The sequence below is a fragment of the Oryx dammah genome, unplaced genomic scaffold (genome assembly GCF_014754425.2).
Source record: "Oryx dammah isolate SB20612 unplaced genomic scaffold, SCBI_Odam_1.1 HiC_scaffold_24, whole genome shotgun sequence".
In the NCBI taxonomy this organism is placed as follows: Eukaryota; Metazoa; Chordata; class Mammalia; order Artiodactyla; family Bovidae; genus Oryx; species Oryx dammah.
The window spans coordinates 53,782,490-53,793,461 of NW_024070208.1; positions in this window are offsets into that span (position 1 = coordinate 53,782,490).

Genomic DNA, 10,972 nt, shown 5'->3' on the forward strand with positions numbered 1-10,972 from the left:
CAGATGAGGAGGGACAGAGTCTGTGGTTGTGCATGCCCAGCATACTCTCTCTTAACAACGACTGGAAGCTATGCTAACCATACCAGGAGAATTGAAGTTTGCAGGGGAGAGGGGATGGATTTTGTGTATCTGGCAGTAATGAAGCACTCTTAAAAAAAAAAAAAATCAGAGATGCAGTAGCATCTGACCTGGAGTCTGTCACATCCTGTTCAATTCTGTTTGTAAAATGCATGCACATCCCAAGTTGACCAGATTGAGCTCAAGTTGTCCCCTCAGTGTCCCCAGATGAACCTCATCCTTCTTGGCTGCTATAAAATTCAAGTTATCTTTTAAGTCCCAGCTTACATGTCATGATTTACTCCTTGTGTGTGTTAGTCAGTCCTGTCCAGCTCTTTGCGAACCCCATGGACTGTGGCCCACCAGGCTCCCCTGTCCATGGAATTCTCTAGGCAAGAATAGTGGAGTGGATTGCTCTTCCCTTCTCCAACGGATCTTCCCGACCCAGGGACAGAACCAGGGTTTCCTACATTGCAAGCAGATTCTTTACCATCTGAGCCACCAGGGAAACCCCGATTTCTCCTTAAGCTTTTCTGAATAGCTGTTATGGGGGAATGGTGTCCCTCAGTATTCACATACTGAAGTTGAAATTTCCCGTCCTCTGAATGTGACTGTATTATGTGACTGTATTTAAAGACATGGGGTCTTTAAAGAGGTAATTAAAGTTAAATGAGGTCTTTGGGGGTAGGCCCTAGTCCAATATTATTGGGGTCCTTATAGGAAGAGGAGATTAGGACACAGACAGGCACAGAGGGAGGGCCATGTGAAGACGCAGGAGGGAGAGAACCATCTGCAAGCTGAGGAGAAAGACATTAGAAGAAAGCAACCCTGCTGACACCTTGATCTTGGACTTCTAGTCTCTAGAATTATAAGAAAGTAAATTTTTGTTTTCTAAGACACCCAGCCTGTGGTGCTTTGTTATGGCAGCTCTAGTAGACTAATAGCCAAAAAGTAATTAAAGAAAAAGATTACATTCTTACCGAAAGTTTCTGCTTAAACTGCAGGTCATAGGCCAACAGCATTCATATCACCTTTGCCTGGTGAACGCTGCAGACTCTCAAGACTCACTCAGACCTTTGGAATGCAAATCTGTCCCTTGACAAAATCTCTTAGTGATAGGTATGCCTGTTAAGGTGAGAAGAGCTTGCCCTCGAAACCACCCCCAAACTTAGTGTTTAAATGAGCAATGCTTTATTATTTCTCATGATTCCCTGGAGAAGGGAATGGCAACCCACTGCAGTATTTTTGCCTGGAGAATTCCATGGACAGAGGAGTCTGGTGGGCTACAGTCCATAAGGTCGCAAAGAGTCAGACATGACTGAAGCGACTGAGCGTGCACCCACAACTGTGCCTTTGGTCTTCTGGGCACTGCTGAGTGAAGCAGAGTCAACAGTAACTGCACGACTTCCAGGAAAGGGCAGAGCCAGTGGATGGAACCTTGTGGTGGAGACTCACTGGCCCAGATTCAGGACCGTTGATTGTGACATCAGTGTCCTTTGCAGGCCTGCCTTCTGGTCTGGGTAGAGGCCTATAATACTTGCCAATATCATGTGCCCTCCACAGCCCTCCCTGTCCTTCAAGCCCTAACTTGAATCAGAATTTCTTTCTCAGGTCCCTTTCGGTGGGATTTCTCTCCCTCTCTCTAAGCGTGTGTTGTGTTCAGTCCCTCAGTAGTGTCTGACTCTTTGCGAACCCATGGACTGTAGCCAGCCAGGCTCCTCTGTCCATGGGACTTTCCAGTTAAGAATATTGGAATGGGTTGCCATTTCCTACTCCAGGGGAATTTTCCTAACCTAGAGATTGAACCTGCACCTCTTGTGTCTCCTGCACTGGCAGGCAGATTCTTTATGACTAGCCCCACCTGGGAAAGCTCTCTCTCTTGGAGAGTTTCCTAGAAATGTTAAGGTTTCCCTATTATACTATTTATTTTAAATGACTTTGTTCTGGCATTGGTTATGTTTGTGTCTATTTCTAGTCTGTAAGAACTGACATGAAATTCTACCCATGTATATATTGATCCCAGCCCCTGGATGGGGGCTTTGTACCCCTGACAATAGAACATGACGCAAGGTATTGGATTGGCCATAAAATTCATTGGGTTTTTCCACGAGACATTACTGGAAAATCTGAATGAACTCTTCGGTCAACCCAATATTACCAAATAAAGAAAAATTCTAACATATTGTTTTTCATCAATATCCATTTGAAACTTATATTTTGTGAATTGTAGTCCAGGTGTAAACTTCCGCGGTATAATTCACTTTTACATTTTCTATCATCCCTTGTATATGTGGAAGTTCAGGGCCATCGAGGAGCCAAGGTTGAATCAAATGCTGCAATCCTGTAGGTCTCTGAGCAGACTTTTTAAATTTTAAATTTGTAAAAATTTTCATTCCTTAACTAAGTTTTAAAAATTATAGGCATACATTTTATGAAACATTGCTGCTTTTCTTAGGGAGTTATGTAGTTCTTTAGACATGCTTATGTGTTCAGAATATTCCAGATAATATCACTTGAAGAAGATCTTAACTGGTGGAAATAATACTATAGATGACAATTTAATAATTTACACTAGAGTTATGATTGATTTAACACTCAAAGACTTTAAATAAGCAGGCATAGCATTTTGCAGTTACCTTTTAAGTTTCTGTGTACCCTGTAATGAATGCTAGAAATCTTTCAGTCATTCTATGGAGCAAAAACTTGAATTTCCTTCAACACCTGGTTTCCATCTGAGGATGGGACTGGACCTTTTATTACCAAGTTCTCTGGTGGCTCAGGCGGTAAAGAATGTCTGCAATACAGGAATCCCAGGCTCAATCCTTGGGTTGGGAAGATCCCCTAGAGAAGGGAATGGTACCCACTCCAGTATTCTTGCCTGAAGAATTCCATGGACAGAAGAGCCTGGTGAGCTACAGTCTATGGGGTCGCAAAGATTCAGACACGACTGAGCAACTAACACTTTTTTTCTTCCTGAATTTTACTAAAGGAAAAGTGTCAAGCATTATTTCAAGGCTGAAGAGTGTTTCTGATGATAAGCCCTGGACATATTTTGTTTATTTGTGTGATTACTCCTCTTAGCTGTGAGAATTTGAAAGTGCATAAGTGCAGATTTAAGAGCAAAATCTGCTCATCTTATTGTATTTATTCCATATGTGGATTAAAAAAAAATAACCCCACATGTTCTGTAGTAAGATGATGACAAGCTAAAAATGGTCCCTAAAATGTCCTTTCCCAACTTCCCATGGGAAAAAAAAAAAACACAATGAGTTTTATGTCTTTTAGAGAACACAGGTTCTTTTAAAGTTCCAAAATGTGTTGTGGGGAAGTGAAATGTACAGAAACAGAAAGAATTACAGAAGAAAATAACTATTGATTGATACTTCAAAAAACAAGGGAAAGATGGGTTAAGATGTACGTATTTTAATCGAAATTAAAAGTATATTAAAGGAAATTTAAATGGAAAATTTGAAAGACTTGAACACTCTTGAAAATTAAAGCCAACACTCAACCATATGGCAGAGTCCAGGAGGGGTGTTTGCCATCTGTGGTTTGGAGACACTAGTTTGAAGAACCTAGTTATAGCCCATATATGCACTCTGAATGTGAACAGCCCGGCTGGCTTGTAAGTAGGATGGGGGTCACGCGACTCTGCTTCAGCCTGCCTCTTGGGTAAAGGAGTAGGGTGAATGACCGAGCAGCTGTCGTCTGCTGGTTGGAAATGTCTCCTTGTTTGGCCAAAACAGAAGCAGCTTCTCTTTCTGTACCTGCTATTACTTCTAGCATCAGTGTACCTGGAGTAGAAGAGTGGACTGAAGCATTCTACAATTGTGGAGCAAATGTTGTTATAGACAAAGGTTAAGTACACATACAGGCTTCCTGGATGGCTTCACGGTAGAGAATGTAATGCAGGTAAAGTGGATTAGATTCTTAAGTCAGAAAGATTTCCTGGAGAAGGAAATGGTTCTTGCCTGGAAAATCCCATGGATGGAGGAGTCTGGTGGCCTACAGTCCATGGGGTCATAAGTGTCAGACACGACTTAGCGACGAAATAGCAAGTACACACACTCACACATGAGTGTACATGTGCATATGTGCTCTTAGTGAAATTTTAGAGAATTTGGCAATTGTCATTTGTAAGATTATTAGGCCACATCCTCTCAATAAGAAATTTTAAGCAATTTAAATAGAAATTTCCAAGCCCTTAAAAATTAAAAAAATTGCTTTCCTAATAACTTAGTCAATGTAGAAAACAATGAAGTTGTAGGTCACTTCAAACACACATATATGAGAATATTATGTATCAAAACATGAATGAATTTAAAGGTATGCTCAGAAACATTAGTTATTAAAAGAGAGAAAGTGAATCATTGAATGATTGAGTTTAACAGTTAGAAGAAAGCAAAGAAAACCCCACAAGGAAAGTAAAAAGATGAAAATAAGAAAACTAATGGTAGAAATTAGTGATATGGAGAACACCATGCATGATCAGAAAATGAATATAAAAACTGTTTTTTTTTAAAGAAATTCAGCAAACTAGATAAACACTTAACAAAGCTAATGAATAATTAAAAAGAAAATACAAGTACATGAAATTAGAAATAAGAAAAAAGTTATTATAATGTCTTGCATGAGCATACTATGGACAATTTTATATTAATAATTTGTCTAAATGAAATATATGATTCTTTGAGGAAAAAGATACATGCACAAAGGTGACTTAATAGAAAGCATGCAAAATAATTTTAAAATCATAAAAAGTTAGGAAATCAATCACCAAGACAATTGTTCAACTCATAATAAGAAAGGCTGCAAAATTCACTGAGGACAAACATAGAGAGAAAAAGTGATACATATTTGGGCAGACAGTAACATGACTTCAGTGACTCCAGAAGCAGGTGTGAAGATGGATTAGCCTGGATTCCTGTTGACTATGATAAACAGAGCCCCCTACTGACCCCAGAGTACATGTAACCTGAGTGAGAAACAAACTTTTTTTAAACCACTGATAGCTGAGGTTCTTTGTAACTATCTATTCTAACTTGACTGAGAACACTCTAATATAAAAATATAATCAACAGCATAGAAAAAAACATAGACTCATCATCCAAAAAGAATACTGTATGTGGTATAGAGGCATCACAGATAAGTGGGGAAAGAACAAAGATTAGTTATTTAGACAAAGAGAAATTTTAATTTGCACTTTACACTATAGAACAAAGTTCATGTGGATTAAAGAGTTAAATGTAAAAATTCAAGACTTAAATGTAAAAAGAATAATGAAAGTGATTACTAAAAGTCTGAATAGGGCTGTATGTTTTTGAGGGGCTTAAAAAGACTTTGGAACTGACAAAAGTTATGCCAAAGAAAGCCCCATAAAATTCAAATTAATAAATGCTGAATTAAATATTAAGAAACCAAAATCTATTCAATTGCCACTCAAATGTAATTATATATGAGTTTAAATCAGAAGAATAAAGTCAAATAAATAATTTATGCTCAGCAAAACTCATATTTTAGCTTATAAGAACTTATAATCAACATTGAATTCACATTGAATTCATCTCCTAGAATTCCAGGGCATCACTGGTCAGAGTTAAGAGTATAGTTTCTTGACTTTTCTATATACTAATTAGCCCCATGAACTCCTACAGTCATTTAACCTTTAGGAGATAGTTCCTTTTACTATAAGTAAATGTACTGGACTAGATGAAATTTAAGGTCTTTTCCAATTGTTAAATGCTGTGACAAAGTAATTGTCACTGTGACTAGTGAAGCTATCCGCAGCAATCAAAGTATTAAGAAAATATTGTAATAAGGGGATGTTAAATAGTAAGCAAAACAAGCTGGTTAAAGGGAAAACGTTTATAAAAGTATAGTTGTATTTTTCTCTTAGGATTTGAATATATAATGTGTGTGTATACTTAGATAAGGTACAAAGAAAATACGTTATTTCTTTACTGAAGCACAACTCCAGAATTTTAGTCATAAATTCACCCCAGTAACCTGATGATCTGTTTTTGCTGGGTGATTTTTTTGCAGTTTATCCAGTAAGCAAGCCAACCCATAAAGTAAAAGGATAATATATCATAGAAAGTAGGAAAGTTTCTATGAAAGTTAGGCCATTCATAGAAAGTTAGGCCATTTTTTTGGATATGTGAGTTTCGATTTTAATTATTTATACAATTTCATAGTGCAGTAGTAAGTGTCATGTGGTATTTTTCTAAAAAAGTAATGAAGATTTCTAAACATGCGCTGTCACTAGTTTTTGTGTTAAATTTTCACGAAAACATTTATTTAGTGAAACTTACTAAATCTGAAAATAAATTATATTTATTTATTTAACTTTACAATATTGTATTGGTTTTGCCATACATCAACATGAATCCACCACGGGTGTACACGTGTTCCTAATCCTGAACGTCCCTCCCACCGCCCTCCCCATACCATCCCTCTGGGTCATCCCAGTGCACCAGCCCCAAGCATCCTGTATCCTGCATTGAACCTAGACTGGCGATTCGTTTCTTATATGATATTATACATGTTTCAATGCCATTCTCCCAAATCATCCCACCCTCTCCCTCTCTCACAGAGTCAAAAAGCCTGTTCTATACATATGTGTCTCTTTTGCTGTCTCGCATACAGGGTTATCGTTACCATCTTTCTAAATTCCATACATATGCGTTAGTATACTGTATTGATGTTTTTCTTTCTGGCTTACTTCACTCTGTATAATCGGCTCGTTTCATCAGTTGGGTTCTGATAAACAAGATGTGTTTTTCACTTACAGAATGAGAAATGCTAAAGAAGAGGAAATGAAGTTACCCAATAATAATTCGTACCTTTACTCATTTGAGCCCTGCTTCTTCTCAAGACCTTTTGTGAGACTTTGGACTTGGGAATGAAATCCTAGCTTTTCCTATCACAGTTAAGGATGAGAAGTCTATCACTGATGGAAGAATGATTGTCAGCAAGCAGTTGTGTGTGTATCCACTCAGTTGCTAAGTCATGTTTGACTCTTTGCAACCCCATGGACTGTAGTCCATCTGGCCTTCTGTCCATGGGATTTCCCAGCCAAGAATACTGGAGTGGGTTACCACTCTCTTCTCCAGAGGATCTTCCCAACCCAGGGATCAAAATCACACCTCCTGCACTGGCAGGCAGGTTCTTCACCGTTTGAGCCACCTGGGAAGCAGTTATGAGGCAGGTACCATTTGAGCTCCAGGAGTATAAAGGTGAACACAGAACAGTTCTTACTCTCAGTGACCCCAGAGTCTACTGTGGAGATGAGTATATATTTATATATATAAAATAATATAAACACACATATAAATATATATATAATATATAATGTATAATATATATACATTATGTATATGTATATATGCACATATAATATGTATATACCTATACATTATAATATATATTATATATTATAATGTATAATATACTATATATAAATATATATATAATAATATAAATATATAAGGCAATGGCAACCCACTCCAGTACTCTTGCCTGGAATATTCCATGGATGGAGGAGCCTGGTGGGCTGCAGTCCACGGGGTCGCACAGAGTCGGACACGACTGAAGCAACGTAGCAGCAAGGGTAAATAACATTATGTTCTGTAATACAGACACCCAAAGTTTAGTGGCTTAACACAATATAAATTTAGTTCTTATTGGCAAGTGGTCTTCAGGATAGTCGTTCAGAGTCTCAGGCTTCCTCTATTGTGAGTTTGCTTTCTCCTAGGACAGTGGGGTCCTCTGCTGAATCCTGGTATCCAGACAGAAAGGAAAGCGTAGAAGATCACACAAGCAGACAGGGATTGACATACATCAATTTTGCCTACATTCTATGGCCCGGAACTTGGTCACAATGTCATGCTTAACTGCCAGGAAAGCTGCAGAACGTGTACCAGGCTGTACCCAGGAGGTAACAGAAACACATTCTCAAAAACACATTTTGTGTCTGCCATAACATAGGAAGAAAAGGGCCCCCAATCAGTGTATAGCTACTATTACAGTGCATTGTGGGGGCCAAAGGAAGGAGAGGATGATCCCAGCTGGGTAAGCTGACACATGATAGGAATTCCGTAATTGGCAAATGTCAAACTTCTACTGAAATTACAGACTCAATAAATCCTTATAGAATAAAAAGAACAAAAAATACTCCTGTTGTTCAGTCGCTAAGTCATGTCTGACTCTTTGTATTATGTTCAATGAAACCTCAGTTACTTTATAAAACAGAAACATAGCGTTTTAAACGTTGAAATCTTTACTGAGATACTTGTTGATTCATATTCTGTTTCAAGAAACAAAAGAGTGATCTCTTGTGAAACTTTAACTGGTTTCATCTAATGGTCATATTTTGAAATAACTCTAGTAGGTATCATGACCAGGAAATTGACATTGATGTAATCCACACCATCTACCAAATAAATTCAGGTTTCCCCAATTTTACTGGTCTATTTCTTTCTGTCAGTGTTTATCACATGTATAGATTCATGTACCCACCACCACAACCAAAATACAGGACAGATCCATCACCACAAAGACCCTTCCACCTCCTTCCTCTATTTCTGACCTCTGGTAGCATTCTGCTTTTTTTCAATTCTATTAAAGTATAGTTGATTTACAATGTTGTGTCAATTTCTGCTGTACAGCAAAGTGATTCAGTTATACATATATATTCTTTTTCATATTCTTTTCCATTATGGTTTATCACAGGACATTGAATATAGTTCCCTGTGCTATACAGTGGGACCTTGTTGTTAACTCCGACTATATAGAACAGTTTTCATCTCTAATCCCAAACTCCCAGTCCTTCCCTTCCCCACCCCCTCCCCTTTGTCAACCGCAAGTCTGTCCTCTATATCTATGAGTCTGTTTCATAGATATGTTGATTTGTGCTGCATTTTAGATTCCACATGTAAGTGATATATGGTATTTGTCTTTCTCTTTCTGACTTACTTCACTTTGTATGATAATCTCTAGGTCCCTCCATGTTGCTATAAATGACATTATTTCGTTCTTTTTTATGTCTGAGTTATATTCCATTGTGTAAACATGTATACCACCTTTTCAAAAATCCATTCACCTGTCAATGGACATTTAGGCCACTTCCATGTTTCAGTTCAGTTCAGTTCAGTCGCTCAGTCGTGTCCAACTCTTTGCGACCCCATGAATTGCAGCACGCTAGGCCTCCCTGTCCATCACCAACTCCCGGAGTTCACTCAGACTCACGTCCATCAAGTCAGTGATGCCATCTAGCCATCTCATCCTCTGTCGTCCCCTTCTCCTCCCGCCCCCAATCCCTCCCAGCATCAGAGTCTTTTCCAATGAGTCAACTCTTCGCATGAGGTGGCCAAAGTACTGGAGTTTCAGCTTTAGCATCATTCCCTCCAAAGAAATCCCAGGGCTGATCTCCTTCAGAATGGACTGGTTGGATCTCCTTGCAGTCCAAGGGACTCTCAAGAGTCTTCTCCAACACCACAGTTCAAAAGCATCAATTCTCTGGCGCTCAGCTTTCTTCCCAGTCCAACTCTCACATCCATACATGACCTACTGGAAAAACCATAGCCTTGACTAGATGGACCTTAGTCGGCAAAGTAACGTCTCTGCTTTGCAATATGCTATCTAGGTTGGTCATAACTTTTCTTCCAAGGAGTAAGCGTCTTTTAATTTCATGGCTGCAATCACCATCTGCAGTGATTTTGGAGCCCCCCAAAATTAAAGTCAGCCACTGGTTCCACTGTTTCCCCATCTATTTCCCATGAAGTGATGGGACCGGATGCCATGATCTTCGTTTTCTGAATGTTGAGCTTTAAGCCAACTTTGTCACTCTCCTCTTTCACTTTCATCAAGAGGCTTTTTAGTTCCTCTTCACTTTCTGCCATAAGGGTGGTGTCATCTGCATATCTGAGGTGATTGATATTTCTCCTGGCAATCTTGATTCCAGCTTGTGCTTCTTCCATTCCAGCGTTTCTCATGATGTACTCTGCATGTAAGTTAAATAAGCATGGTGATAATATACAGCCTTGATGTACTCCTTTTCCTATTTGGAACTAGTCTGTTGTTCCATGTCCAGTTCTAACTGTGGCTTCCTGACCTGCATATAGGTTTCTCAAGAGGCCGGTCAGGTGGTCTGGGATTCCCATCTCTTGAAGAATTTTCCACAGTTTATTGTGATCCACACAGTCAAAGGATTTGGCATAGTCAATAAAGCAGAAATAGATGTTTCTCTGGAACTCTCTTGCTTTTTCGATGATCCAGCAGATGTTGGCAATTTGATATCTGGTTCCTCTGCCTTTTCTAAAACCAGCTTGAACATCAGGGAGTTCATGGTTCACGTATTGCTGAAGCCTAGTTTGGAGAATTTTGAGCATTACTTTACTAGCGTGTGAGATGGGTACAACTGTGGTAGTTTGAGCATTCTTTGGCATTACCTTTTTTGGGGATTGGAATGAAAACTGACCTTTTCCAGTCCTGTGGCCACTGCTGAGTTTTCCAAATTTGCTGGCATATTGAGTGCAGCACTTTCACAGCATCATCTTTTAGGATTTGAAATAGCTCCACTGGAATTCCATCACTTCCACTAGCTTTGTTCGCAGTGATGCTTTCTAAGGCCCACTTGACTTCACATTCCAGGATGTCTGGCTCTAGGTGAGTGATCATACCATCGTGATTATCTTGGTCATGAAGATCTTTTTTGCTGCTATGAATATTGGGGTGCCTGTATCTTTTCAAATTATAGTTTTGTCTGGACATGTAGCAACCATTATTCTTTAACTTCATTTCTAAAATTTTGTTACTTAAAAAAGTTTTACAAACAGAAGCAAACAGGTATAACCTTTGGTTACTAGCTTCTTTTCCCACTTAGCATATCTCTCTGCAATCATCAAAACTGTGTTTA